We start from the raw sequence: 7,487 nt of genomic DNA on the forward strand, positions 1-7,487 counted from the left end.
CAGGGCACAGCACACAGAGGCTAAATCTTGGAGATTTACATCTTTCAGAAGGAACTTGGCCAAAATGTCAACAACAGGAGAAGGTGCTCTATGCAAATCTTTCCAACATCCTATACACTGTTTTTCACCTATGCTGTATCATCTTGGTGGAAAAAGTCACTGTCCACCCTTCAGTATCAGAGCATAACTTTGTCTTCCACAGTTCGTTCTTGCCTAAGATATAACGTGCAAAGCTTCAAAGAGAATAACCCAAAAGGGACTTTTGCTAAGGAATATTGTTTCCAGACTTCTCTTTGAAGGCTTTTCATTAATTACAAACATAAGCATGTCAAGTTCCCTCAAGGTCTGCTTCTGGATCATACATCTCTGGTTATCTACCTTTGAACTTTCTTTCCTCTTGCTTTTATTTCCTGTTGAATTCCCTAGCTGCTGACCCCATTCCCTTTATTTCTCCCTGATCTCCAAATCATCTTCTCTGCTGTACGTCTTTTCTGCTTGGACATTGATTTTCTCCATTTTCGTCTTTCCGATACTTTGTTTTTAGCAGCTGGTCCTTTTGTAACCATGACAACTACATCATATCAGCAAAGGATCTCACTATTATCTGAGGAACCGGATCTCATTAAATGCCAGGGATGTTTGTTTGAGCTGACGTTTAGTGTCCTGTACCCAGGGGAGGAGCTTTGTTTGGAGTTTTCTATATTTTATCTGTGAGCCAGGAAAAGCCAATTTCTGATGTTAGCTGGTATTCTTCAGACAATTGTCCTCCTCCATCTTTCATCTGCACTATCCAGACATAGTCCTTCCCACAAATGTAGACTGCTGAAGAATATTATCACAGGAAAGATGGCAGGGATGTTATAGACCCATCATACAGTCCCTGGGCTGGATCTGTTACATCTCAAACACTGACAGTTTATAAGAAACTGATTGCTCTCAAACTGAAATTTCAGGTGCTGCAAAAGCTGCATATACTTGCTACAGAATGGTTTTGTATTTATGGACAAAGCTAAACACCACTGTTTTCTCTAAATAGTAAATGCAGGCAAGGAAAAAGTGAAAATAACCTTTTGAACTGGCTTGGTAGTAACTCAAGACAAGTCAGACAAACAGTGAGGAGGATGAAGGAATACCATAGACCAGCAAAAGACTACTGGAGTACAAGGACACAAGTATTCTTACAGGACATAATTTTCCCTTCTAGCTGGATTTACAAGTTACATGTTAATGTTATATTGTTACCACCAAGACCGAGGACTCTGGTTAATCACTCCTCAGTCTCAGGCTGCAATTTCCCAGCATCAGACTCTTCAGGCATCTGGAGATTCAAATGCTGTGAGAAATGAGTTAGCCACATGTAGACTTCCAGAGAGAAGTCCAAGGAGAAGAGAAATTAGCAGGCAAGAACCTACATTACACCCATAGCAAAGCTAGACTGTGTCTGTGTTTCTCTTCACCCACTGTAAAAACACCAACTCACTTGTACCTCCTGCCTCTTTCTCCTCACATCAGTAAGGACCATCAGGAGCTGTGAATCTCAAGTACTGGGATAAAGTAACACCTCAGTGAAAGCACCTGCCTTATGTTCAGCTGCAGTGAGAATACCAGTTGTTTCACTCTAAGAAATTGCTGACAGAAACCGTAACAAAAAAAATGCAAATTCATCATACATCCTCTTCTGTCTGCCTTCACTCCGTTCAGGCTACTTAGACTTCAAAAAGAACCTTAGAAAAAGACAAAGCTAGCAAATACAATTTGATGGGAGCTTAGGATGAAAGGGTGAAAACAATGAAACAGTGAGGCAGCAAGTGTTGAACAAACAAGCAAAAGTACTTTTCTCTACTAATACCTGGTGGAACCCAATGCTGAGTGACGCTGTATAGGCCAGGAGCATGAACAGCTACAAAATGGGCTACATAAACACATCGACCAGTGGCTGTTAAGCATAATGTTGAGAAGCAGCCTCAGGTTCAGGAATCACCTAATATTGGACAGTGGGAGCGGGAGAAAGAAAAATCACACTGTGCTTGGTTTGTTTGTTATGTATTATCACCACTCCCTACTGGAAACTCACAGCCCAGAATTAGATGGGTTAAGAAGACTTGATCTGTCAGTTTTTACAAAGGCAAAGCTCAATAAAGTATGGAAAAATTCTCAAAAAGATCAAAAATCTTGGTTTTTACAAAAGGAACAATTAAGATGCAACATGATTGTTTAAAAAAAAAAAACAACACCAAAAAAACCCATAAAAAACCCAAACAAAACCCAACCAACCAACCAAAAACAAAAACCCCAAAACAAACAAACAAACAAAAAAACCCAAAACCCAAACCAAAGCAGAGGGCTCAACATATAATCTCTCAGAATATATGAGAAAGAACACCATGAAACAAAAAGGAAGTATGTTTTTTGCACCCTACCTAACCCATGGAGCTCTCATGAAATACCACAGAGACATACAGCCAGCAGATGCAGCAAACACTGAGCACTCCATCCGGTTAGCAACATGTTTCAACCTGGATTTAATTTAAAGAGACTATTCTCTCCCATCACTGCTCCTTCACAGCATAATCTAAATTCAATAATTGTAACTACTAAGCAGAAGCACCATCAACCAGGTCAGGACAGTTAAAATTCCTTACAGTCACCTACCTGTGAATAACTTGGTACCATCAGAGACACAAACCTGGGTTGGCCAGACCACATAACTGAGGTAATTCAGCAGTTGTATCCCGAGTTTTTTTGGGAAGGGTTTAAAGTTTGCGGTAGGAACGACAGGAAATGGAAATTCTGTACATTTCAGATCAAAGGGCCGTTTAATAAATCATTTTTATATGAGGGCCTTAAGAAGCAAAAAAACCACAACCCTGCTCCCTTATGAAAGAAATTTCAAGCCAATACCTTAAAATCTGAAATGTTAATAAGAAACTCTTATTGCTACTACATACCACACACAGCATTCTGTTTGGCTTGTTTCCCACAAGCAATTGCAGTGCTTGTACATAAATCAGGCAAACCCTCCTCTTTTCTATGTTCATCTGCTTTTCTTTGCTGTCCTTAAGAAAATAAAATTCAGTGTTTCTCAAAACCAGTTCCAATTTAGGTGCTATTCAGATGCTGTGTTTACCAGGACTTATCCAGTGGGTTGGATAATGTTAGCAGTGAAGTTCCTGCTGGCCTTTACAAACAGTCCTCGTGCTTCAACTTGCCTCCCCCCGTTTTGCCTCTTTAGGCTTTCAGTTTTGCTTCCCTACAACAGCTTCTAACACTGGCTAGATAACCTGGTCAAGAGGTTGCTTTTTTGCTTGGGAATGTTTTGGTGTAGGAAGGTGTGATGAAGCTTCTATCAAAGCTATTTAAGATTTCCTCCATATCACCAGACTGCTCCCTGCCCCCCACCTCAGCTTGTTTATCTCTATATTTGCAGTGTTGTGGGTGGAAATGCCATTTGCTATACCAAAGGGAGCAATATCTGAAAAGGGACAGGAGAACTAATGATTCCTCAGCCACTAATCTAGAAGCTAAAACCTAAGTCTCAGTGTTATTAATTCTCTTTTTTTCCCCCTCTCACTTTAGCAAATGAAATGTTATTTTCGCAGGCATTTATTAGTCTCATGTTAATCCTCCTTTTCTGCAGAATTAAACATCTAGTCTTTTCAGTATTTTGCAGGGTTTCAAAAAGAATCTTTGAGAGCTACAGTGGAGAAAGCACCCAAGGTAATCCAGAATCGCCCAAGAACAGCAAGAAGAGTGCTACCGATTTTATTCAGTTTATAAACATGTTCTCTCCACTACACAATTCCACAAAAGTCACTGAAGTGAGAAAAACATATTTTTCCAGCCTATGGAGCATAATATTTCTGTTTCTGCCCTTTTTTTCTTTTTTTCAGGTTCCTGAAGGACAACACAGTCAGAGTTTAATGCATTGGAGACAGGGAAGGAGAGGAGAATGTTTTCGTGGAGAATTATTTTTGGGGAATGGAAGCTTTCACTAACACAGGGAATGGTGTAGCCCTTTAGAGAAGCAAGTCCAGAACAGGTCAACTCTGGCTTCTTATAACAGTTTTATTAGGGATAATACCAATAATACAATTAACAAAAACAATGCCCCAGAATTGCAGGCAATGGAAAAGTTTTCCTGTCTCTTAGGAAGATTTTAAAATACTTTTAGCAGTGTTTTAATGTATTTAATTATATATGTGATCATATATTTAATTATGTTTGACATTTAACTGACATTTATTTTTCATTTTTTCTTGCACATCTTTAAAATATATCTGTCTTTGCATATTTGCACTTGGCAATGTAAACACTTGGTCAGTTAGCTCTGCCCCCCTTCTCAGATCCAAATATCAGGTAATAACTCCTTTCAAGTACAACTGCTTTGAGTTAGATTTGAACCTGCAGCCCTCCTCAATGTTATTGCTGGTTTCCAGAGGCAATCACTGTCTCTGATTCTAGCATATTCTAAATTCTTCAGATATTTTACTTTATAAAATATTAACTTACTAAATAATCCCAAAAGCTGTTTCTTGCTAATCAGGGATGTTTCACTTTTCATTCAGTAGGGCTGAATGAAGTTAATTCCAAGGGATTAACATATAAACTTTCTTGTCTCTTCAGAGAGCAACATTTTTCTCTGATCTCCTGCCCCACCTCTCAGTAGGTTATTATTCCTGAACACGTATTATTTACCTTTCTCTCAAGGTTGATCTGTGATAAAAATTCCAAAATAAAGCACAACTCTTGCTTCAAAGAAAATCTGAAGGCAACAGTTACTGGAGTATTCAAAGATGCTTAAGTATTTATTCAGTTAAAAATCACCATCTTCCGAGAGGAAAAGTCCCACAGGAGTCAGAATAGTGGTAGACTTACACATTTTTCTTTGTCTGGCTTGTAAAAGGTGAGGAAAGAAGTGTGATTGTAATAACACACAGTACCAACACATCACTAGAGGCAAGGTTCTGCTTCTACTTCATGATGGAAACAGCCCAAGTCTGGACTGTATCCTTATCCTGATTTTGGGTTGGCTTAAACTGTTCTTTTACTGAATGCTGTGAGCTTTTATTGCAAGCTGAGCAAGAACTCTAAAATGAACCTGACTGAAAACTCATTGCTGCTTCCTCATTAACATGCCAGAAGGACTGTGACATTTCTATGCAATGTCTGTGCTCTTGGGACTGATGATTCAGTGTAGAGCTGTGTGGAATTTCTACAAAACTTCAAGCCTCCTCACTTTTCAAATGGCTTCATTTTACCAGTTTGTCAAGCAAAACTAAAAATAATTGTTTTGTGTGCAATTACAAGGGAAAAGATGGAAATTTCACTGCACTATTTATTAGGCAACTCATTAGAAAGCAGAAGCTGCATTTTCAAGAGCAGTATGAAATATATCTCCTATGTTCAATTCTTTGGTTTCTTCCTGCAGTTAGAAAAAGAAATCATGCCAAAATTTTAAGGTGCATAGTGAATAACACTCAAGCTAAAAGAGCATGCAATTAAGATTTCTGTAGGTCAATTTGATGATATTTGTTCCTTGCTTGTCATAGTTTCATGAAACAGATAAGGAAAAAGCTACCAGGGATAGCAACTGGCAAAACAGACATGTTAAAGAACTGGATGTCTCAAAACAAGTATAAAACTACAGACTAATTTTGGTTTTCACAATATTGCAGTTTAGAGACTTGCCTCACTACAAATTAAATGCAAAAGACTCATTTAAAGAAAATGAATGTGTCATCATAGGTCTTAAAATCCAGCAATGTCCCCACAGGTCTGCAGCCAAGAAGACACCAATCTGTGTCCTGTCTGCAAGTGGTTCTGCCAAGAGTCATCCTCTGGTTCACAGTAAAACACAACAGGGACAAAGACAAAAGAAATCATGAGATCCCCTGGCAAGGAGCAGTCAAGGACCTTACAAACATTCTTCCCACATGAGCTGTTTCTTTGTGAACACACAAACATATCCTCTGCATTCAACACAGGCAAGTAGGAACAAACTGACGGAATTTGCTGTGTGACAGAGGCCAGTTGTGCCCTCACAGACACGAAGGAAGACACGGTACGGGCTTGGAAACTTCAGTCACAACAAGCACCCACTCCATGAAAGAAAATGACTTCTGGGAATGCTGGGCTATGTGCATTGTATGCATATTGTATGGCATAAAATTATGTACTTTAAGCTCCCTCACAGGCCATTTCAGAAGGAAAGGAACAGAGCAATTTTATTCAGAACTTTTACCACATTTAATTATCAATCCAAATTTTTAATTTTCCAAGAGAGCAATTATGTTGAGAAAGACCTACAAAGTTAACAGGAGTGTTGTTTTAAAGGAACTGAGTAGAATACTTTATAACCTGATATACTTCAGAATCATTAGTGAAGCATGTATTAAATCCACATACAATGCAAGTTAAGATGCATTGGAAAAGCTGCTGAACACAGAAATGAAAGCCAAAGGAATCTACAGTATCCAACAGCTAAATTCCCTCTGATTTCAGGGGCACAGATGACAAAGAGAAAATCATGGCAATAAATTAATTAAAAAAAGAAAGGAAAAGAGAAAAGCATCTTGAAGGACAGCCTTCCAAGAAATCATGTCTTTAATCACCTGGAAAGAACTCTAGAAAACAAGATGTACTGAGCAGTAAGAAATCACTGGATCAGTATTAAATATATATTATGGCAGCAAGAAAAGACTGCTGTATGTAATTTCCATCTGCATAGCCTCACATGCAGGGAGGGTATTCTACTTTTAAGTAGTCTACATTCATTACTGAACACTTCTGCACAAAAAAAGAATTCAAAAGGCAAAATGCACAAGATTCAAATCAGAGTATAATTTATACGACAACATTTGAAGGTTTAGGTGTGTAAAGTTTAGTAAAATATCATCATCTACGTCCACAAATCCACCTAATGTGCAGAGTTAGGATGAATTCTCCATAGGAATGATAATGTCAAATCAGGATTAAATTAATAACAATGTATTCAATTACTTCTTTCTTCTTCTATTTTAAGCAATTCTAAGCAGGCCAGAATTTTCCAGACTTCATAGTTTCAACTGTTTAACATCTTTGTTCGAGTCACTTCTTCAGGGCAGGTGTTTCCTTCCATCCCAGGCGTGCACACCTGTGTGCAGTGACTTCACCCACCTGACAGACCTTGTCCTTGGTCACTGCTGTGTCGTACCTGCTGCTGATTGATTCTCCTCCTGCTTCTGCCTTTTGCTTCCTTGTTCCATGGAAACCTACTGTAAATCCTGGCATGTGACTTAGGTCGCTCTCTGAAAAGGACCCAAATTACTTTGGTGGGACTGTTCCTCCTCTTTCACTGCTGTAACAGGTAATTAATGCATTATGTAAAAATCAATTAAGGTCCTGGCTGCTTTTTCTGCAGGCTGAGTGTGGCAGCATTTGCAGCGTCTTTCACTGCACCGATGGCAGAAGCTCCATAGCAACAGCATGTTTGCATTCCTACAGGAACC

The sequence above is a fragment of the Lepidothrix coronata genome, unplaced genomic scaffold, assembly GCF_001604755.1.
Source record: "Lepidothrix coronata isolate B3197 unplaced genomic scaffold, Lepidothrix_coronata-1.0 Scaffold100, whole genome shotgun sequence".
NCBI classification, from domain to species: domain Eukaryota; kingdom Metazoa; phylum Chordata; class Aves; order Passeriformes; family Pipridae; genus Lepidothrix; species Lepidothrix coronata.